The 23224-nt window shown below is 28.7% G+C and overlaps 5 non-coding genes across 5 annotated transcripts; all 5 read right to left on the bottom strand.

The window, feature by feature from the left end:
• Positions 1-1297: 1297 nt before the first annotated feature.
• TRNAC-GCA (transfer RNA cysteine (anticodon GCA)) lies at positions 1298-1369 on the bottom strand. The gene has a single exon. It is a non-coding gene; the product is annotated as a tRNA-Cys (tRNA).
• A 7510-nt stretch (positions 1370-8879) lies between these two features.
• On the bottom strand, positions 8880-8951 carry TRNAC-GCA (transfer RNA cysteine (anticodon GCA)). The gene has a single exon. It is a non-coding gene; the product is annotated as a tRNA-Cys (tRNA).
• Positions 8952-14087: 5136 nt separating this feature from the next.
• Positions 14088-14159, bottom strand: TRNAC-GCA (transfer RNA cysteine (anticodon GCA)). The gene has a single exon. It is a non-coding gene; the product is annotated as a tRNA-Cys (tRNA).
• Positions 14160-14475: 316 nt separating this feature from the next.
• On the bottom strand, positions 14476-14547 carry TRNAC-GCA (transfer RNA cysteine (anticodon GCA)). The gene has a single exon. It is a non-coding gene; the product is annotated as a tRNA-Cys (tRNA).
• Positions 14548-16841: 2294 nt separating this feature from the next.
• Positions 16842-16913, bottom strand: TRNAC-GCA (transfer RNA cysteine (anticodon GCA)). The gene has a single exon. It is a non-coding gene; the product is annotated as a tRNA-Cys (tRNA).
• Between the last annotated feature and the right edge of the window lie 6311 nt (positions 16914-23224).

Here is a 23224-nt window from a genome sequence, read left to right as displayed (position 1 = left end):
AAGAACTTTACAAAGTTTTACATTGTGATTATTTTTTCTTTCCGATGCATTTTTCTTCTCTAAAAATCTTTAATGAATTCAAAAAGTACAGACAAATAATCAGGAATTTTTATTTTACAAGTCAATTCTTAGTTTTAGAGTCTTCCAAAGTGCTAAAAGTATCATCTTATAGATTTTTTACATTGACTTTTTACAGACAAAGTTTTTTGACCTTTTGGCTGATTTTTTAAATTGATTTCATATGAAGAAAGCACATCAATATGCATTCAACGTTTTATGCCTAAAATGTTTTAATGGATGAACAAGTAATAAAGCAAGAATTATTTGGTTTAAAAAGATTTATCTTCAGGGGGCACTTAGAGTTGTACCAAGGACCTCTTGATCTGCAGTCAAATGCTCTGCCACTGAGCTATACCCCCAAAACTTAAGTACTACACACTCTTTTTTTTTTTTTTTTAAATTACATTAAAGCTATAAGAACTTTACAAAGTTTTACATTGTGATTATTTTTTCTTTCCGATGCATTTTTCTTCTCTAAAAATCTTTAATGAATTCAAAAAGTACAGACAAATAATCAGGAATTTTTATTTTACAAGTCAATTCTTAGTTTTAGAGTCTTCCAAAGTGCTAAAAGTATCATCTTATAGATTTTTTACATTGACTTTTTACAGACAACGTTTTTTGACCTTTTGGCTGATTTTTTAAATTGATTTCATATGAAGAAAGCACATCAATATGCATTCAACGTTTTATGCCTAAAATGTTTTAATGGATGAACAAGTAATAAAGCAAGAATTATTTGGTTTAAAAAGATTTATCTTCAGGGAGAACTTAGAGTTGTACCAAGGACCTCTTGATCTGCTGTCAAATGCTCTGCCACTGAGCTATACCCCCAAAATTTAAGTACTACACACTCTTTTTTTTTTTTTTTTAAATTACATTAAAGCTATAAGAACTTTACAAAGTTTTACATTGTGATTATTTTTTCTTTCCGATGCATTTTTCTTCTCTAAAAATCTTTAATGAATTCAAAAAGTACAGACAAATAATCAGGAATTTTTATTTTACAAGTCAATTCTTAGTTTTAGAGTCTTCCAAAGTGCTAAAAGTATTATCTTATAGATTTTTTACATTGACTTTTTACAGACAACGTTTTTCGACCTTTTGGCTGATTTTTTAAATAGATTTCATATGAAGAAAGCACATCAATATGCATTCAACGTTATATGCCTAAAATGTTTTAATGGATAAACAAGTAATAAAGCTAGAATTATTTGGTTTAAAAAGATTTATCTTCAGGGGGCACTTGGAGTTGAACCAAGGACCTCTTAATCTGCAGTCAAATGCTCTGCCACTGAGCTATACCCCCAAAACTTAAGTACTGCACACTCTATTTTTTTTTTTTTAAATTACATTAAAGCTATTAGAACTTTACAAAGTTTTACATTGTGATTATTTTTTCTTTCCGATGCATTTTTCTTCTCTAAAAATCTTTAATGAATTCAAAAAGTACAGACAAAATAATCAGGAATTTTTATTTTACAAGTCAATTCTTAGTTTTAGAGTCTTCCAAAGTGCTAAAAGTATCATCTTATAGATTTTTTACATTGACTTTTTACAGACAACGTTTTTCGACCTTTTGGCTGATTTTTTAAATAGATTTCATATGAAGAAAGCACATCAATATGCATTCAACGTTATATGCCTAAAATGTTTTAATGGATAAACAAGTAATAAAGCAAGGATTATTTGGTTTAAAAAGACTTATCTTCAGGGGGCACTCGGAGCTGTACCAAGGACCTCTTGATCTGCAGTCAAATGCTCTGCCACTGAGCTATACCCCCAAAACTTAAGTACTGCACACTCTTTTTTTTTTTTTTTAAATTACATTAAAGCTATAAGAACTTTACAAAGTTTTACATTGTGATTATTTTTTCTTTCCGATGCATTTTTCTTCTCTAAAAATCTTTAATGAATTCAAAAAGTACAGACAAATAATCAGGAATTTTTATTTTACAAGTCAATTCTTAGTTTTAGAGTCTTCCAAAGTGCTAAAAGTATCATCTTATAGATTTTTTACATTGACTTTTTACAGACAATGTTTTTCGACCTTTTGGCTGATTTTTTAAATAGATTTCATATGCAGAAAGCACATCAATATGCATTCAACGTTATATGCCTAAAATGTTTTAATGGATAAACAAGTAATAAAGCAAGGATTATTTGGTTTAAAAAGATTTATCTTCAGGGGACACTTGAAGTTGAACCAAGGACTTCTTAATCTGCAGTCAAATGCTCTGCCACTGAGCTATACCCCCAAATCTTAAGTAATGCACACTCATTTTTTTTTTTTTAAATTACATTAAAGCTATAAGAACTTTACAAAGTTTTACATTGTGATTATTTTTTCTTTCCGATGCATTTTTCTTCTCTAAAAATCTTTAATGAATTCAAAAAGTACAGACAAATAATCAGGAATTTTTATTTTACAAGTCAATTCTTAGTTTTAGAGTCTTCCAAAGTGCTAAAAGTATCATCTTATAGATTTTTTACATTGACTTTTTACAGACAACGTTTTTTGACCTTTTGGCTGATTTTTTAAAAAGATTTCATAAGAAGAAAGCACATCAATATGCATTCAACGTTTTATGCCTAAAATGTTTTAATGGATGAACAAGTAATAAAGCAAGAATTATTTGGTTTAAAAAGATTTATCTTCAGGGGGCACTTAGAGTTGTACCAAGGACCTCTTGATCTGCAGTCAAATGCTCTGCCACTGAGATATACCACCAAAACTTAAGTACTGCACACTCTTTTTTTTTTTTTTTTAAATTACATTAAAGCTATAAGAACTTTACAAAGTTTTACATTGTGATTATTTTTTCTTTCCGATGCATTTTTCTTCTCTAAAAATCTTTAATGAATTCAAAAAGTACAGACAAATAATCAGGAATTTTTATTTTACAAGTCAATTCTTAGTTTTAGAGTCTTCCAAAGTGCTAAAAGTATCATCTTATAGATTTTTTACATTGACTTTTTACAGACAATGTTTTTCGACCTTTTGGCTGATTTTTTAAATAGATTTCATATGCAGAAAGCACATCAATATGTATTCAACGTTATATGCCTAAAATGTTTTAATGGATAAACAAGTAATAAAGCAAGGATTATTTGGTTTAAAAAGACTTATCTTCAGGGGACACTTGAAGTTGAACCAAGGACTTCTTAATCTGCAGTCAAATGCTCTGCCACTGAGCTATACCCCCAAATCTTAAGTAATGCACACTCTTTTTTTTTTTTTTTAAATTACATTAAAGCTATAAGAACTTTACAAAGCTTTACATTGTGATTATTTTTTCTTTCCGATGCATTTTTCTTCTCTAAAAATCTTTAATGAATTCAAAAAGTACAGACAAATAATCAGGAATTTTTATTTTACAAGTCAATTCTTAGTTTTAGAATCTTCCAAAGTGCTAAAAGTATCATCTTATAGATTTTTTACATTGACTTTTTACAGACAACATTTTTCGACCTTTTGGCTGATTTTTTAAATAGATTTCATATGAAGAAAGCACATCAATATGCATTCAACGTTATATGCCTAAAATGTTTTAATGGATAAACAAGTAATAAAGCAAGGATTATTTGTTTTAAAAGGATTTATCTTCAGGAGGCACTCGGCGTTGTACCAAGGACCTCTTGATCTGCAGTCAAATGCTCTGCCACTGAGCTATACCCACAAAACTTAAGTACTGCACACTCTTTTTTTTTTTTAAATTACATTAAAGCTATAAGAACTTTACAAAGTTTTACATTGTGATTATTTTTTCTTTCCGATGCATTTTTCTTCTCTAAAAATCTTTAATGAATTCAAAAAGTACAGACAAATAATCAGGAATTTTTATTTTACAAGTCAATTCTTAGTTTTAGAGTCTTCCAAAGTGCTAAAAGTATCATCTTATAGATTTTTTACATTGACTTTTTACAGACAACGTTTTTTGACCTTTTGGCTGATTTTTTAAAAAGATTTCATAAGAAGAAAGCACATCAATATGCATTCAACGTTTTATGCCTAAAATGTTTTAATGGATGAACAAGTAATAAAGCAAGAATTATTTGGTTTAAAAAGATTTATCTTCAGGGGGCACTTAGAGTTGTACCAAGGACCTCTTGATCTGCAGTCAAATGCTCTGCCACTGAGATATACCCCCAAAACTTAAGTACTGCACACTCTTTTTTTTTTTTTTTTTAAATTACATTAAAGCTATAAGAACTTTACAAAGTTTTACATTGTGATTATTTTTTCTTTCCGATGCATTTTTCTTCTCTAAAAATCTTTAATGAATTCAAAAAGTACAGACAAATAATCAGGAATTTTTATTTTACAAGTCAATTCTTAGTTTTAGAGTCTTCCAAAGTGCTAAAAGTATCATCTTATAGATTTTTTGCATTGACTTTTTACAGACAATGTTTTTCGACCTTTTGGCTGATTTTTTAAATAGATTTCATATGCAGAAAGCACATCAATATGTATTCAACGTTATATGCCTAAAATGTTTTAATGGATAAACAAGTAATAAAGCAAGGATTATTTGGTTTAAAAAGATTTATCTTCAGGGGACACTTGAAGTTGAACCAAGGACTTCTTAATCTGCAGTCAAATGCTCTGCCACTGAGCTATACCCCCACATCTTAAGTAATACACACTCATTTTTTTTTTTTTAAATTACATTAAAGCTATAAGAACTTTACAAAGCTTTACATTGTGATTATTTTTTCTTTCCGATGCATTTTTCTTCTCTAAAAATCTTTAATGAATTCAAAAAGTACAGACAAATAATCAGGAATTTTTATTTTACAAGTCAATTCTTAGTTTTAGAGTCTTCCAAAGTGCTAAAAGTATCATCTTATAGATTTTTTACATTGACTTTTTACAGACAACGTTTTTCGACCTTTTGGCTGATTTTTTAAATAGATTTCATATGAAGAAAGCACATCAATATGCATTCAACGTTATATGCCTAAAATCTTTTAATGGATAAACAAGTGATAAAGCAAGAATTATTGGGTTTAAAATGATTTATCTTCAGGGGACACTCGGAGTTGAACCAAGGACTTCTTAATCTGCAGTCAAATGCTCTGCCACTGAGCTATACCCCCAAAACTTAAGTAATGCATATTCTTTTTTTTTTTTGTAAATTACATTAAAGCTATAAGAACTTTGCAAAGCTTTACATTGTGATTACTTTTTCTTTCCGATGCATTTTTCTTCTCTAAAAATCTTTAATGAATTCAAAAAGTACAGACAAATAATCAGGAATTTTTATTTTACAAGTCAATTCTTAGTTTTAGAGTCATCCAAAGTGCTAAAAGTATCATCTTATAGATTTTTCACATTGACTTTTTACAAACAACGTTTTTCGACCATTTGGCTGATTTTTTAAATAGATTTCATATGAAGAAATCACATCAATATGCATTCAACGTTATATGCCTAAAATGTTTTAATGGATAAACAAGTAATAAAGCAAGAATTATTTGGTTTAAAAAGAGTTATCTTCAGGGGGCATTTGGAGTTGAACCAATGACCTCTTGATATGCAGTCAAATGCTCTGCCACTGAGCTATACCCCCAAAACTTAAGTACTGCACACTCTTTTTTTTTTTTTTTAAATTACATTAAAGCTATAAAAACTTTACAAAGTTTTACATTGTGATTATTTTTTCTTTCCGATGCATTTTTCTTCTCTATAAATCTTTAATGAATTCAAAAAGTACAGACAAATAATCAGGAATTTTTATTTTACAAGTCAATTCTTAGTTTTAGAGTCTTCCAAAGTGCTAAAAGTATCATCTTATAGATTTTTTACATTGACTTTTTACAGACAACGTTTTTCGACCTTTTGGCTGATTTTTTAAATAGATTTCATATGAAGAAAGCACATCAATATGCATTCAACGTTATATGCCTAAAATGTTTTAATGGATAAACAAGTAATAAAGCAAGAATTATTTGGTTTAAGAAGATTTATCTTCAGGGGGCACTTGGAGTTGAACCAAGGACTTCTTAATCTGCAGTCAAATGCTCTGCCACTGAGCTATACCCCCAAAACTTAAGAACTGCACACTATTTTTTTTTTTTTTTTAAATTAGATTAAAGCTATAAGAACTTTACAAAGTTTTACATTGTGATTATTTTTTCTTTCAGATGCATTTTTCTTCTCTAAAAATCTTTAATGAATTCAAAAAGTACAGACAAATAATCAGGAATTTTTATTTTACAAGTCAATTCTTAGTTTTAGAGTCTTCCAAAGTGCTAAAAGTATCATCTTATAGATTTTTTACATTGACTTTTTACAGACAACGTTTTTCGACCTTTTGGCTGATTTTTTAAATAGATTTCATATGAAGAAAGCACATCAATATGCATTCAACGTTATATGCCTAAAATCTTTTAATGGATAAACAAGTAATAAAGCAAGAATTATTTGGTTTAGAATGATTTATTTTCAGGGGACACTCGGAGTTGAACCAAGGACTTCTTAATCTGCAGTCAAATGCTCTGCCACTGAGCTATACACCCAAAACTTAAGTAATGCATACTCTTTTTTTTTTTTTTAAATTACATTAAAGCTATAAGAACTTTACAAAGCTTTACATTGTGATTATTTTTTCTTTCCGATGCATTTTTCTTCTCTAAAAATCTTTAATGAATTCAAAAAGTACAGACAAATAATCAGGAATTTTTATTTTACAAGTCAATTCTTAGTTTTTGAGTCATCCAAAGTGCTAAAAGTATCATCTTATAGATTTTTCACATTGACTTTTTACAGACAACGTTTTTCGACCATTTGGCTGATTTTTTAAATAGATTTCATATGAAGAAAGCACATCAATATGCATTCAACGTTATATGCCTAAAATGTTTTAATGGATAAACAAGTAATAAAGCAAGAATTATTTGGTTTAAAAACATTTATCTTCAGGGGGCACTCGGAGTTGAACCAAGGACTTCTTAATCTGCAGTCAAATGCTCTGCCACTGAGCTATACCCCCAAAACTTAAGTAATGCACACTCTTTTTTTTTTTTTTAAATTACATTAAAGCTATAAGAACTTTACAAAGCTTTACATTGTGATTATTTTTTCTTTCCGATGCATTTTTCTTCTCTAAAAATCTTTAATGAATTCAAAAAGTACAGACAAATAATCAGGAATTTTTATTTTACAAGTCAATTCTTAGTTTTAGAGTCTTCCAAAGTGCTAAAAGTATCATCTTATAGATTTTTTACATGGACTTTTTACAGACAACATTTTTCGACCTTTTGGCTGATTTTTTAAATAGATTTCATATGAAGAAAGCACATCAATATGCATTCAACGTTATATGCCTAAAATGTTTTAATGGATAAACAAGTAATAAAGCAAGAATTATTTGGTTTAAAAAGATTTATCTTCAGGGGGCACTCGGAGTTGAACCACGGACATCTTAATCTGCAGTCAAATGCTCTGCCACTGAGCTATACCCTCAAAACTTAAGTAATGCACACTCTTTTTTTTTTTTTTTTAAATTACATTAAAGCTATAAGAACTTTACAAAGCTTTACATTGTGATTATTTTTTCTTTCTGATGCATTTTTCTTCTTTAAAAATCTTTAATGAATTCAAAAAGTACAGACAAATAATCAGGAATTTTTATTTTACAAGTCAATTCTTAGTTTTAGAGTCTTCCAAAGTGCTAAAAGTATCAGCTTATAGATTTTTTACATTGACTTTTTACAGACAACGTTTTTCGACCTTTTGGCTGATTTTTTAAATAGATTTCATATGAAGAAAGCACATGAATATGCATTCAACGTTATATGCCTAAAATGTTTTAATGGATAAACAAGTAATAAAGCAACAATTATTTGGTTTAAAACGATTTATCTTCAGGGGGCACGTTTAGTTGAACCAAGGACCTCTTGATCTGCAGTCAAATGCTCTGCCACTGAGCTATACCCCCAAAACTTAAGTACTGCACACTCTTTTTTTTTTCTTTTCAATTACATTAAAGCTATAAGAACTTTACAAAATTTTACATTGTGATTATTTTTTTTTTCCGATGCATTTTTCTTCTCTAAAAATCTTTAATGAATTCAAAAAGTACAGACAAATAATCAGGAATTTTTATTTTACAAGTCAATTCTTAGTTTTAGAGTCTTCCAAAGTGCTAAAAGTATCATCTTATAGATTTTTTACATTGACTTTTTACAGACAATGTTTTTCGACCTTTTGGCTGATTTTTTAAATAGATTTCATATGCAGAAAGCACATCAATATGCATTCAATGTTAAATGCCTAAAATGTTTTAATGGATAAACAAGTAATAAAGCAAGGATTATTTGGTTTAAAAAGATTTATCTTCAGGGGACACTCGAAGTTGAACTAAGGACTTCTTAATCTGCAGTCAAATGCTCTGCCACTGAGCTATACCCCCAAATCTTAAGTAATGCACACTCTTTTTTTTTTTTTTTAAATTACATTAAAGCTATAAGAACTTTACAAAGCTTTACATTGTGATTATTTTTTCTTTCCGATGCATTTTTCTTCTCTAAAAATCTTTAATGAATTCAAAAAGTACAGACAAATAATCAGGAATTTTTATTTTACAAGTCAATTCTTAGTTTTAGAGTCTTCCAAAGTGCTAAAAGTATTATCTTATAGATTTTTTACATTGACTTTTTACAGACAACGTTTTTCGACCTTTTGGCTGATTTTTTAAATAGATTTCATATGAAGAAAGCACATCAATATGCATTCAACGTTATATGCCTAAAATGTTTTAATGGATAAACAAGTAATAAAGCTAGAATTATTTGGTTTAAAAAGATAAATCTTCAGGGGGCACTTGGAGTTGAACCAAGGACCTCTTGATCTGCAGTCAAATGCTCTGCCACTGAGCTATACCCCCAAAACTTAAGTACTGCACACTCTTTTTTTTTTTTTTTAAATTACATTAAAGCTATTAGAACTTTACAAAGTTTTACATTGTGATTATTTTTTCTTTCCGATGCATTTTTCTTCTCTAAAAATCTTTAATGAATTCAAAAAGTACAGACAAATAATCAGGAATTTTTATTTTACAAGTCAATTCTTAGTTTTAGAGTCTTCCAAAGTGCTAAAAGTATCATCTTATAGATTTTTTACATTGACTTTTTACAGACAACGTTTTTCGACCTTTTGGCTGATTTTTTAAATAGATTTCATATGAAGAAAGCACATCAATATGCATTCAACGTTATATGCCTAAAATATTTTAATGGATAAACAAGTAATAAAGCAACAATTATTTGGGTTAAAAAGATTTACCTTCAGGGGGCACTTGGAGGTGAACCAAGGACCTCTTGATCTGCAGTCAAATGCTCTGCCACTGAGCTATACCCCCAAAACTTAAGTACTGCACACTCTTTTTTTTTTTTTTCAATTACATTAAAGCTATAAGAACTTTACAAAATTTTACATTGTGATTATTTTTTCTTTCCGATGCATTTTTCTTCTCTAAAAATCTTTAATGAATTCAAAAAGTACAGACAAATAATCAGGAATTTTTATTTTACAAGTCAATTCTTAGTTTTAGAGTCTTCCAAAGTGCTAAAAGTATCATCTTATAGATTTTTTACATTGACTTTTTACAGACAATGTTTTTCGACCTTTTGGCTGATTTTTTAAATAGATTTCATATGCAGAAAGCACATCAATATGCATTCAACGTTATATGCCTAAAATGTTTTAATGGATAAACAAGTAATAAAGCAAGGATTATTTGGTTTAAAAAGATTTATCTTCAGGGGACACTTGAAGTTGAACCAAGGACTTCTTAATCTGCAGTCAAATGCTCTGCCACTGAGCTATACCCCCAAATCTTAAGTAATGCACACTCATTTTTTTTTTTTTAAATTACATTAAAGCTATAAGAACTTTACAAAGCTTTACATTGTGATTATTTTTTCTTTCCGATGCATTTTTCTTCTCTAAAAATCTTTAATGAATTCAAAAAGTACAGACAAATAATCAGGAATTTTTATTTTACAAGTCAATTCTTAGTTTTAGAGTCTTCCAAAGTGCTAAAAGTATCATCTTATAGATTTTTTACATTGACTTTTTACAGACAACGTTTTTCGACCTTTTGGCTGATTTTTTAAATAGATTTCATATGAAGAAAGCACATCAATATGCATTCAACGTTATATGCCTAAAATCTTTTAATGGATAAACAAGTGATAAAGCAAGAATTATTGGGTTTAAAATGATTTATTTTCAGGGGACACTCGGAGTTGAACCAAGGACTTCTTAATCTGCAGTCAAATGCTCTGCCACTGAGCTATACCCCCAAAACTTAAGTAATGCATATCCTTTTTTTTTTTTTTAAATTACATTAAAGCTATAAGAACTTTACAAAGCTTAACATTGTGATTACTTTTTCTTTCCGATGCATTTTTCTTCTCTAAAAATCTTTAATGAATTCAAAAAGTACAGACAAATAATCAGGAATTTTTATTTTACAAGTCAATTCTTAGTTTTAGAGTCATCCAAAGTGCTAAAAGTATCATCTTATAGATTTTTCACATTGACTTTTTACAAACAACGTTTTTCGACCATTTGGCTGATTTTTTAAATAGATTTCATATGAAGAAAGCACATCAATATGCATTCAACGTTATATGCCTAAAATGTTTTAATGGATAAACAAGTAATAAAGCAAGAATTATTTGGTTTAAAAAGAGTTATCTTCAGGGGGCATTTGGAGTTGAACCAATGACTTCTTGATATGCAGTCAAATGCTCTGCCACTGAGCTATACCCCCAAAACTTAAGAACTGCACACTCTTTTTTTTTTTTTTTAAATTACATTAAAGCTATAAGAACTTTACAAAGTTTTACATTGTGATTATTTTTTCTTTCCGATGCATTTTTCTTCTCTAAAAATCTTTAATGAATTCAAAAAGTACAGACAAATAATCAGGAATTTTTATTTTACAAGTCAATTCTTAGTTTTAAAGTCTTACAAAGTGCTAAAAGTATCATCTTATAGATTTTTTACATTGACTTTTTACAGACAACGTTTTTCGACCTTTTGGCTGATTTTTAAATAGATTTCATATGAAGAAAGCACATCAATATGCATTCAACGTTATATGCCTAAAATGTTTTAATGGATAAACAAGTAATAAAGCTAGAATTATTTGGTTTAAAAAGATTTATCTTCAGGGGGCACTTGGAGTTGAACCAAGGACCTCTTGTTCTGCAGTCAAATGCTCTGCCACTGAGCTATACCCCCAAAACTTAAGAACTGCACACTCTTTTTTTTTTTTTTTAAATTAGATTAAAGCTATAAGAACTTTACAAAGTTTTACATTGTGATTATTTTTTCTTTCCGATGCATTTTTCTTCTCTAAAAATCTTTAATGAATTCAAAAAGTACAGACAAATAATCAGGAATTTTTATTTTACAAGTCAATTCTTAGTTTTAGAGTCTTCCAAAGTGCTAAAAGTATCATCTTATAGATTTTTTACATTGACTTTTTACAGACAAAGTTTTTTGACCTTTTGGCTGATTTTTTAAATTGATTTCATATGAAGAAAGCACATCAATATGCATTCAACGTTTTATGCCTAAAATGTTTTAATGGATGAACAAGTAATAAAGCAAGAATTATTTGGTTTAAAATGATTTATTTTCAGGGGACACTCGGAGTTGAACCAAGGACTTCTTAATCTGCAGTCAAATGCTCTGCCACTGAGCTATACCCCCAAAACTTAAGTAATGCATACTCTTTTTTTTTTTTTTTAAATTACATTAAAGCTATAAGAACTTTACAAAGCTTTACATTGTGATTATTTTTTCTTTCCGATGCATTTTTCTTCTCTAAAAATCTTTAATGAATTCAAAAAGTACAGACAAATAATCAGGAATTTTTATTTTACAAGTCAATTCTTAGTTTTTGAGTCATCCAAAGTGCTAAAAGTATCATCTTATAGATTTTTCACATTGACTTTTTACAGACAACGTTTTTCGACCATTTGGCTGATTTTTTAAATAGATTTCATATGAAGAAAGCACATCAATATGCATTCAACGTTATATGCCTAAAATGTTTTAATGGATAAACAAGTAATAAAGCAAGAATTATTTGGTTTAAAAAGTTTTATCTTCAGGGGGCACTCGGAGTTGAACCACGGACATCTTAATCTGCAGTCAAATGCTCTGCCACTGAGCTATACCCCCAAAACTTAAGTAATGCACACTCTTTTTTTTTTTTTTTAAATTACATTAAAGCTATAAGAACTTTACAAAGTTTTACATTGTGATTATTTTTTCTTTCCGATGCATTTTTCTTCTTTAAAAATCTTTAATGAATTCAAAAAGTACAGACAAATAATCAGGAATTTTTATTTTACAAGTCAATTTTTAGTTTTAGAGTCTTCCAAAGTGCTAAAAGTATCATCTTATAGATTTTTTACATTGACTTTTTACAGACAACGTTTTTCGACCTTTTGGCTGATTTTTTAAATAGATTTCATATGAAGAAAGCACATCAATATGCATTCAACGTTATATGCCTAAAATGTTTTAATGGATAAACAAGTAATAAAGCAAGGATTATTTGGTTTAAAAAGATTTATCTTCAGGTAGCACTCGGAGTTGAACCAAGGACCTCTTGATCTGCAGTCAAATGCTCTGCCACTGAGCTATACCCCGAAAACTTAAGTGCTGCACACTCTTTTATTTATTTTTTTTAAATTACATTAAAGCTATAAGAACTTTACAAAGTTTTACATTGTGATTATTTTTTCTTTCCGATGCATTTTTCTTCTCTAAAAATCTTTAATGAATTCAAAAAGTACAGACAAATAATAAGGAATTTTTATTTTACAAGTCAATTCTTAGTTTTAGAGTCTTCCAAAGTGCTAAAAGTATCATTTTATAGATTTTTTACATTGACTTTTTACAGACAACGTTTTTCGACCTTTTGGCTGATTTTTTAAATAGATTTCATATGAAGAAAGCACATCAATATGCATTCAACGTTATATGCCTAAAATGTTTTAATGGATAAACAAGTAATAAAGCAAGAATTATTTGGTTTAAAAAGTTTTATCTTCAGGGGGCACTCGGAGTTGAACCAAGGACTTCTCAATCTGCAGTCAAATGCTCTGCCACTGAGATATACCCCCAAAACTTAAGTAATGCACACTCTTTTTTTTTTAAATTACATTAAAGCTATAAGAACTTTACAAAGCTTTACATTGTGATTATTTTTTCTTTCCGATGCATTTTTCTTCTCTAAAAATCATTAATGAATTCAAAAAGTACAGACAAATAATAAGGAATTTTTATTTTACAAGTCAATTCTTAGTTTTAGAGTCCTCCAAAGTGCTAAAAGTATCATCTTATAGATTTTTTACATTGACTTTTTACAGACAACGTTTTTCGACCTTTTCGCTGATTTTTTAAATAGATTTCATATGAAGAAAGCACATCAATATGCATTCAACGTTATATGCCTAAAATGTTTTAATGGATAAACAAGTAATAAAGCAAGAATTATTTGGTTTAAAAAGATTTATCTTCAGGGGGCACTCAGAGTTGAACCAAGGACCTCTTAATCTGCAGTCAAATGCTCTGCCACTGAGCTATACCCCCAAAACTTAAGCACTGCACACTCTTTTTTTTTTTTTTTTTAATTACATTAAAGCTATAAGAACTTTACAAAGCTTTACATTGTGATTATTTTTTCTTTCCGATGCATTTTTCTTCTCTAAAAATCTTTAATGAATTCAAAAAGTACAGACAAATAATCAGGAATTTTTACTTTACAAGTCAATTCTTAGTTTTAGAGTCTTCCAATGTGCTAAAAGTATCATCTTATAGATTTTTTACATTGACTTTTTACAGACAACGTTTTTCGACCTTTTGGCTGATTTTTTAAATAGATTTCATATGAAGAAAGCACATCAATATGCATTCAACATTATATGCCTAAAATGTTTTAATGGATAAACAAGTAAAAAAGAAAGGATTATTTGGTTTAAAAAGATTTATCTTCAGGGGGCACTCGGAGTTGAACCAAGGACCTCTTGATCTGCAGTCAAATGCTCTGCCACTGAGCTATACCCCCAAAACTTAAGTAATGAACACTCTTTTTTTTTTTTTAAATTACATTAAAGCTATAAGAACTTTACAAAGTTTTACATTTTTATTTTACAAGTCAAATCTTAGTTTTACAGTCTTCCAAAGTGCTAAAAGTATCATCTTATAGATTTTTTACATTGACTTTTTACAGACAACGTTTTTCGACCTTTTGGCTGATTTTTTAAATAGATTTCATATGAAGAAAGCACATCAATATGCATTCAACGTTATATGCCTAAAATTTTTTAATGGATAAACAATTAATAAAGCTAGAATTATTTGGCTTAAAAAGGTTTATCTTCAGGGGGCACTCGGAGTTGAACCAAGGACCTCTTAATCTGCAGTCAAATGCTCTGCCACTGAGCTATACCCCCAAAACTTAAGTAATGCACACTATTTTTTTTTTTTTTTTTAATTACATTAAAGCTATAAGAACTTTACAAAGCTTTACATTGTGATTATTTTTTCTTTCCGATGCATTTTTCTTCTCTAAAAATCTTTAATGAATTCAAAAAGTACAGACAAATAATCAGGAATTTTTATTTTACAAGTCAATTCTTAGTTTTAGAGTCTTCCAAAGTGCTAAAAGTATCATCTTATAGATTTTTTACATTGACTTTTTACAGACAACGTTTTTTGACCTTTTGGCTGATTTTTTAAATAGATTTCATATGAAGAAAGCACATCAAAATGCATTCAACGTTATATGCCTAAAATATTTTAATGGATAAACAAGTAATAAAGCAAGAATTATTTGGTTTAAAAAGATTTATCTTCAGGGGGCACTTGGAGTTGAACCAAAGACCTCTTGATCTGCAGTCAAATGCTCTGCCACTGAGATATACCCCCAAAACTTAAGTACTGCACACTCTTTTTTTTTTTTTTTTAATTACATTAAAGCTATAAGAACTTTACAAAGTTTTACATTGTGATTATTTTTTCTTTCCGATGCATTTTTCTTCTCTAAAAATCTTTAATGAATTCAAAAAGTACAGACAAATAATCAGGAATTTTTATTTTACAAGTCAATTCTTAGTTTTAGAGTCTTCCAAAGTGCTAAAAGTATCATCTTATAGATTTTTTACATTGACTTTTTACAGACAATGTTTTTCGACCTTTTGGCTGATTTTTTAAATAGATTTCATATGAAGAAAGCACATCAATATGCATTCAACGTTATATGCCTAAAATGTTTTAATGGATAAACAAGTAATAAAGCAAGAATTATTTGGTTTAAAAGATTTTACTTCAGGGGGCACTTGGAGTTGAACCAAGAACTTCTTAATCTGCAGTCAAATGCTCTGCCACTGAGCTATACCCCCAAAACTTAAGTAATGCACACTATTTTTTTTTTTTTTTTTAATTACATTAAAGCTATAAGAACTTTACAAAGCTTTACATTGTGATTATTTTTTCTTTCCGATGCATTTTTCTTCTCTAAAAATCTTTAATGAATTCAAAAAGTACAGACAAATAATCAGGAATTTTTATTTTACAAGTCAATTCTTAGTTTTAGAGTCTTCCAAAGTGCTAAAAGTATCATCTTATAGATTTTTTACATTGACTTTTTACAGACAACGTTTTTTGACCTTTTGGCTGATTATTTAAATAGATTTCATATGAAGAAAGCACATCAAAATGCATTCAACGTTATATGCCTAAAATATTTTAATGGATAAACAAGTAATAAAGCAAGAATTATTTGGTTTAAAAAGATTTATCTTCAGGGGGCACTTGGAGTTGAACCAAAGACCTCTTGATCTGCAGTCAAATGCTCTGCCACTGAGATATACCCCCAAAACTTAAGTACTGCACACTCTTTTTTTTTTTTTTTAATTACATTAAAGCTATAAGAACTTTACAAAGCTTTACATTGTGATTATTTTTTCTTTCCGATGCATTTTTCTTCTCTAAAAATCTTTAATGAATTCAAAAAGTACAGACAAATAATCAGGAATTTTTACTTTACAAGTCAATTCTTAGTTTTAGAGTCTTCCAATGTGCTAAAAGTATCATCTTATAGATTTTTTACATTGACTTTTTACAGACAACGTTTTTCGACCTTTTGGCTGATTTTTTAAATAGATTTCATATGAAGAAAGCTCATCAATATGCATTCAACGTTATATGCCTAAAATGTTTTAATGGATAAACAAGTAATAAAGCTAGAATTATTTGGTTTAAAAAGCTTTATCTTCAGGGGGCACTCAGAGTTGAACCAAGGACCTCTTAATCTGCAGTCAAATGCTCTGCCACTGAGCTATACCCCCAAAACTTAAGTACTGCACACTCTTTTTTTTTTTTTTTTAATTACATTAAAGCTATAAGAACTTTACAAAGCTTTACATTGTGATTATTTTTTCTTTCCGATGCATTTTTCTTCTCTAAAAATCTTTAATGAATTCAAAAAGTACAGACAAATAATAAGGAATTTTTATTTTACAAGTCAATTCTTAGTTTTAGAGTTTTCCAAAGTGCTAAAAGTATCATCTTATAGATTTTTTACATTGACTTTTTACAATGTTTTTTGACCTTTTGGCTGATTTTTTAAATAGATTTCATATGAAGAAAGCACATCAATATGCATTCAACATTATATGCCTAAAATGTTTTAATGGATAAACAAGTAAAAAAGCAAGGATTATTTGGTTTAAAAAGATTTATCTTCAGGGGGCACTCGGAGTTGAACCAAGGACCTCTTGATCTGCAGTCAAATGCTCTGCCACTGAGCTATACCCCCAAAACTTAAGTAATGGACACTCTTTTTTTTTTTTTAAATTACATTAAAGCTATAAGAACTTTACAAAGTTTTACATTTTTATTTTACAAGTCAATTCTTAGTTTTACAGTCTTCCAAAGTGCTAAAAGTATCATCTTATAGATTTTTTACATTGACTTTTTACAGACAACGTTTTTCGACCTTTTGGCTGATTTTTTAAATAGATTTCATATGAAGAAAGCACATCAATATGCATTCAACGTTATATGCCTAAAATGTTTTAATGGATAAACAATTAATAAAGCTAGAATTATTTGGTTTAAAAAGGTTTATCTTCAGGTGGCACTCGGAGTTGAACCAAGGACCTCTTAATCTGCAGTCAAATGCTCTGCCACTGAGCTATACCCCCAAAACTTAAGTAATGCACACTTTTTTTATTTTATTTTTTTTTTAAATTACATTAAAGCTATAAGAACTTTACAAAGCTTTACATTGTGATTATTTTTTCTTTCCGATGCATTTTTCTTCTCTAAAAATCTTTAATGAATTCAAAAAGTACAGACAAATAATCAGGAATTTTTATTTTACAAGTCAATTCTTAGTTTTAGAGTCTTCCAAAGTGCTAAAAGTTTCATCTTATAGATTTTTAACATTGACTTTTCACAGACAACGTTTTTCGACCTTTTGGCTGATTTTTTAAATAGATTTCATATGAAGAAAGCACATCTATATGCATTCAACGTTATATGCCTAAAATGTTTTAATGGATAAACAAGTAATAAAGCAAGAAATATTTGGTTTAAAAAGATTTATCTTCAGTGGGCGCTCGGAGTTGAACCAAGGACCTCTTAATCTGCAGTTAAATGCTCTGCCACTGAGATATACCCCCAAAACTTAAGTAATGCTCACTTTTTTTTTTTTTTAAATTTCATTAAAGCTATAAGAACTTTACAAAGCTTTACATTGTGATTATTTTTTCTTTTCGATGCATTTTTCTTCTCTAAAAATCTTTAATGAATTCAAAAAGTACAGACAAATAATCAGGAATTTTTATTTTACAAGTCAATTCTTAGTTTTAGAGTCTTCCAAAGTGCTAAAAGTATCATCTTATAGATTTTTTACATTGACTTTTCACAGACAACGTTTTTCGACCTTTTGGCTGATTTTTTAAATAGATTTCATATGAAGAAAGCACATCAATATGCATTCAACGTTATATGCCTAAAATGTTTTAATGGGTAAACAAGTAATAAAGCAAGAATTATTTGGTTTAAAAAGATTTATCTTCAGGGTGCACTTGGAGTTGAAACAAGGACCTCTTAGTCTGCAGTCAAATGCTCTGCCACTGAGATATACCCCCAAAACTTAAGTAATGCACACTCTTTTTTTTTTTTTTAATTACATTAAAGCTATAAGAACTTTACAAAGTTTTACATTGTGATTATTTTTTCTTTCCGATGCATTTTTCTTCTCTAAAAATCTTTAATGAATTCAAAAGGTACAGACAAATAATCAGGAATTTTTATTTTACAAGTCAATTCTTAGTTTTAGAGTCTTCCAAAGTGCTAAAAGTATCATCTTATAGATTTTTTACATTGACTTTTTACAGACAACGTTTTTCGACCTTTTGGCTGATTTTTTAAATAGATTTCATATGAAGAAAGCACATCAATATGCATTCAACGTTATATGCCTAAAATGTTTTAATGGATAAACAAGTAATAAAGCTAGAATTATTTGGTTTAAAAAGAATTAGCTTCAGGAGGCACTCGGAGTTGAACCAAGGACCTCTTGATCTGCAGTCAAATGCTCTGCCACTGAGCTATACCCCAAAAGCTTAAGTAATGCACACTCTTTTTTTTTTTTTTTTAAATTACATTAAAGCTATAAGAACTTTACAAAGTTTTACATTGTGATTATTTTTTCTTTCCGATGCATTTTTCTTCTCTAAAAATCTTTAATGAATTCAAAAAGTACAGACAAATAATCAGGAATTTTTATTTTACAAGTCAATTCTTAGTTTTAGAGTCTTCCAAAGTGCTAAAAGTATCATCTTATAGATTTTTTACATTGACTTTTTACAGACAACGTTTTTCGACCTTTTGGCTGATTTTTTAAATAGATTTCATATGAAGAAAGCACATCAATATGCATTCAACATTATATGCCTAAAATGTTTTAATGGATAAACAAGTAATAAAGCAAGAATTATTTGGTTTAAAAAGATTTATCTTCAGGGTGCACTCGGAGTTGAACCAAGGACCACTTAATCTGCAGTCAAATGCTCTGCCACTGAGATATACCCCCAAAACTTAAGCAATGTGCACTCTTTTTTTTTTTTTTTTTAAATTACATTAAAGCTATAAGAACTTTACAAAGCATTACATTGTGATTATTTTTTCTTTCCGATGCATTTTTCTTCTCTAAAATCTTTAATGAATTCAAAAAGTACAGACAAATAATTAGGAATTTTTATTTTACAAGTCAATTCTTAGTTTTAGAGTCTTCCAAAGTGCTAAAAGTATCATCTTATAGATTTTTTACATTGACTTTTCACAGACAACGTTTTTCGACCTTTTGGCTGATTTTTTAAATAGATTTCATATGAAGAAAGCACATCAATATACATTCAACGTTATATGCCTAAAATGTATTAATGGATAAACAAGTAATAAAGCAAGAATTATTTGGTTTAAAAAGATTTATCGTCAGGGTGCACTTGGAGTTGAACCAAGGACTTCTTGATCTGCAGTCAAATGCTCTGCCACTGAGCTATACCCCCAAAACTTAAGTAATGCACACTCTTTTTTTTTTTTTTTTAAATTACATTAAAGCTATAAGAACTTTACAAAGCTTTACATTGTGATTATTTTTTCTTTCCGATGCATTTTTCTTCTCTAAAAATCTTTAATGAATTCAAAAAGTACAGACAAATAATCAGGAATTTTTATTTTACAAGTCAATTCTTAGTTTTAGAGTCTTCCAAAGTGCTAAAAGTATCATCTTATAGATTTTTAACATTGACTTTTCACAGACAACGTTTTTCGACCTTTTGGCTGATTTTTTAAATAGATTTCATATGAAGAAAGCACATCAATATGCATTCAACGTTATATGCCTAAAATGTTTTAATGGATAAACAAGTAATAAAGCAAGAAATATTTGGTTTAAAAAGATTTATCTTCAGTGGGCACTCGGAGTTGAACCAAGGACCTCTTAATCTGCAGTTAAATGCTCTGCCACTGAGATATACCCCCAAAACTTAAGTAATGCTCACTTTTTTTTTTTTAAATTACATTAAAGCTATAAGAACTTTACCAAGCTTTACATTGTGATTATTTTTTCTTTCCGTTGCATTTTTCTTCTCTAAAAATCTTTAATGAATTCAAAAAGTACAGACAAATAATCAGGAATTTTTATTTTACAAGTCAATTCTTAGTTTTAGAGTCTTCCAAAGTGCTAAAAGTATCATCTTATAGATTTTTTACATTGACTTTTTACAGACGTTTTTCGACCTTTTGGCTGATTTTTTAAATAGATTTCATATGAAGAAAGCACATCAATATGCATTCAACGTTATATGCCTAAAATGTTTTAATGGATAAACAAGTAATAAAGCTAGAATTATTTGGTTTAAAAAGATTTATCTTCAGGGGGCACTCGGAGTTGAACCAAGGACCACTTAATCTGCAGACAAATGCTCTGCCACTGAGATATACCCCCAAAACTTAAGTAATGCACACTCTTTTTTTTTTTTTTTTAAATTACATTAAAGCTATAAGAACTTTACAAAGTTTTACATTGTGATTATTTTTTCTTTCCGATGCATTTTTCTTCTCTAAAAATCTTTAATGAATTCAAAAAGTACAGACAAATAATCAGGAATTTTTATTTTACAAGTCCATTCTTAGTTTTAGAATCTTCCAAAGTGCTAAAAGTATCATCTTATAGATTTTTTACATTGACTTTTTACAGACAACGTTTTTCGACCTTTTGGCTGATTTTTTAAATAGATTTCATATGAAGAAAGCACATCAATATGCATTCAACATTATATGCCTAAAATGTTTTAATGGATAAACAAGTAATAAAGCTAGAATTATTTGGTTTAAAAAGAATTAGCTTCAGGAGGCACTCGGAGTTGAACCAAGGACCTCTTGATGTGCAGTCAAATGCTCTGCCACTGAGCTATACCCCAAAAGCTTAAGTAATGCACACTCTTTTTTTTTTTTTTTTAAATTACATTAAAGCTATAAGAACTTTACAAAGTTTTACATTGTGATTATTTTTTCTTTCCGATGCATTTTTCTTCTCTAAAAATCTTTAATGAATTCAAAAAGTACAGACAAATAATCAGGAATTTTTATTTTACAAGTCAATTCTTAGTTTTAGAATCTTCCAAAGTGCTAAAAGTATCATCTTATAGATTTTTTACATTGACTTTTTACAGACAACGCTTTTCGACCTTTTGGCTGATTTTTTAAATAGATTTCATATGAAGAAAGCACATCAATATGCATTCAACATTATATGCCTAAAATGTTTTAATGGATAAACAAGTAATAAAGCAAGAATTATTTTGGTTTAAAAAGATTTATCTTCAGGGGGCACTCGGAGTTGAACCAAGGACCACTTAATCTGCAGTCAAATGCTCTGCCACTGAGATATACCCCCAAAACTTAAGTAATGCACACTCTTTTTTTTTTTTTTTAAATTACATTAAAGCTATAAGAACTTTACAAAGTTTTACATTATGATTATTTTTTCTTTCCGATGCATTTTTCTTCTCTAAAAATCTTTAATGAATTCAAAAAGTACAGACAAATAATCAGGAATTTTTATTTTACAAGTCAATTCTTAGTTTTAGAATCTTCCAAAGTGCTAAAAGTATCATCTTATAGATTTTTTACATTGACTTTTTACAGACAACGTTTTTCGACCTTTTGGCTGATTTTTTAAATAGATTTCATATGAAGAAAGCACATCAATATGCATTCAACATTATATGCCTAAAATGTTTTAATGGATAAACAAGTAAAAAAGCAAGAATTATTTGGTTTAAAAAGATTTATCTTAAGGGGGCACTCGGAGTTGAACCAAGGACCACTTAATCTGCAGTCAAATGCTCTGCCACTGAGATATACCCCCAAAACTTAAGTAATGCACACTCTTTTTTTTTTTTTTTTAAATTACATTAAAGCTATAAGAACTTTACAAAGTTTTACATTGTGATTATTTTTTCTTTCCGATGCATTTTTCTTCTCTAAAAATCTTTAATGAATTCAAAAAGTACAGACAAATAATCAGGAATTTTTATTTTACAAGTCAATTCTTAGTTTTAGAGTCTTCCAAAGTGCTAAAAGTATCATCTTATAGATTTTTTACATTGACTTTTCACAGACAACGTTTTTCGACCTTTTGGCTGATTTTTTAAATAGATTTCATATGAAGAAAGCACATCAATATGCATTCAACATTATATGCCTAAAATGTTTTAATGGATAAACAAGTAATAAAGCAAGAATTATTTGGTTTAAAAAGATTTATCTTCAGGGGGCACTCGGAGTTGAACCAAGGACCACTTAATCTGCAGTCAAATGCTCTGCCACTGAGATATACCCCCAAAACTTAAGTAATGTACACTCTTTTTTTTTTTTTAAATTACTTTAAAGCTATAAGAACTTTACAAAGCTTTACATTGTGATTATTTTTTCTTTTCGATGCATTTTTCTTCTCTAAAAATCTTTAATGAATTCAAAAAGTACAGACAAATAATCAGGAATTTTTATTTTACAAGTCAATTCTTAGTTTTAGAGTCTTCCAAAGTGCTAAAAGTATCATCTTATAGATTTTTTACATTGACTTTTCACAGACAACGTTTTTCGACCTTTTGGCTGATTTTTTAAATAGATTTCATATGAAGAAAGCACATCAATATGCATTCAACGTTATATGCCTAAAATGTTTTAATGGGTAAACAAGTAATAAAGCAAGAATTATTTGGTTTAAAAAGAATTAGCTTCAGGAGGCACTCGGAGTTGAACCAAGGACCTCTTGATCTGCAGTCAAATGCTCTGCCACTGAGCTATACCCCAAAAACTTAAGTAATGCACACTCTTTTTTTTTTTTTTTTAAATTACATTAAAGCTATAAGAACTTTACAAAGTTTTACATTGTGATTATTTTTTCTTTCCGATGCATTTTTCTTCTCTAAAAATCTTTAATGAATTCAAAAAGTACAGACAAATAATCAGGAATTTTTATTTTACAAGTCAATTCTTAGTTTTAGAATCTTCCAAAGTGCTAAAAGTATCATCTTATAGATTTTTTAC

Source organism: Phyllobates terribilis, unplaced genomic scaffold (assembly GCF_046119375.1).
Source record: "Phyllobates terribilis strain yellow unplaced genomic scaffold, ASM4611937v1 Scaffold_1__5_contigs__length_1240528914, whole genome shotgun sequence".
Lineage (NCBI taxonomy): Eukaryota > Metazoa > Chordata > Amphibia > Anura > Dendrobatidae > Phyllobates > Phyllobates terribilis.
Note: the sequence above shows the minus strand (reverse complement) of the source record. Positions and strands in the feature narration are given on the sequence as shown.